The sequence below is a fragment of the Triticum dicoccoides genome, chromosome 1B (assembly GCF_002162155.2).
Source record: "Triticum dicoccoides isolate Atlit2015 ecotype Zavitan chromosome 1B, WEW_v2.0, whole genome shotgun sequence".
Lineage (NCBI taxonomy): Eukaryota > Viridiplantae > Streptophyta > Magnoliopsida > Poales > Poaceae > Triticum > Triticum dicoccoides.
The window spans coordinates 173,791,104-173,792,353 of record NC_041381.1 but is presented as its reverse complement, the minus strand read 5'-3'; positions in this window follow the sequence as shown (position 1 = coordinate 173,792,353).

Below are 1,250 nucleotides of genomic sequence, written 5' to 3'. Positions count from 1 at the left end.
GCCCCACTCCGGCGTCGCCTCCGGCTGCCGCGCGCACCACCGCGGCCTCGCCCCGCTCCGGCCATGGCCACGCCGTGGCCACTGGCCTCCCCTGTTCCCGTACCCTCCCGGGTCCGCCTGCACCTGGGCGTGCGCCCGTTCGGGTCGTGCGTTGCGCCCGCAACCACTAGCGACCAGACCCGTTATGGCCCCTGGGGCCTATGACAGATGGGCCCCATGCCCATAACGTTTTATAAAAAAGAAAAGAGGAATTAAAAATAAAAATAATAAAAATTAAAATGATTTAATTAATTAATTAATTAATTAATTAATTAAGTAATTAATTAAGTTAACTAATCCTGATGAAATTAACCTAATCACTAATTAAAATAACTAATCTGTAATTAACCTAAACAGAGAATGACAGGTGGGTCCCACTAGACCCACATGACAGGTTGACCAGGTCAACGGCTAACGTTGACTGCTGACGTCAACATGACATCATGCTGACGTCATAAATCCATTTTTTTGAATTAATTAAATAATTAATTAAATTCCAGAAATTATTAAAATCTTTAGAAAATCATATCTTTTAATCCGTAACTCGGATTAAATTATTTTCAACATGAAAGTTGCTCAGAAAGACGAGACGAATCCGGATACGCAGCCCGTTCGTCCGCCACGCATCCCTAGCATAGAGAACCTGCAACATTTCACCTTCGGTTCATCTGTCCGAAAACATGAAACGCTGGGGGTACTTTCCCGGATGTTTCCCCCCTTCACCGGTAACACCTCATACCGCGTTAGAACACGTCTAGCTCTGCTTGTTGACCTGTTATGCACTTGCTTGCTATGTATTTACTGTTTCTCCCCCCTCTTCTCTCCGGTAGCCCCCGTGACGATGCTGATGCCCCTGTGGACGACTACGTCACCGACGACCCCTCCTTCTTGTCTGAGCAACCAGGCAAGCCCCCCCCCCTTGATCACCAGATATCGCCTATTCTCCTCTATACTGCTTGCATTAGAGTAGTGTAGCATGTTACTGCTTTCGTTAATCCTATTCTGATGCATAGCCTGACATTGTCGCTACATCTGTTGATACCTTACCTGCAATCCTAAATGCTTAGTATAGGATGCTAGTTTATCATCATTGGCCCTACATTCTTGTCAGTCTGCCTTGCTATACTATCGGGCCGTGATCACTTGGGAGGTGATCACGGGTATATACTATACATACATACATACTATACAGGTGGTGACTAAAGTCGGGT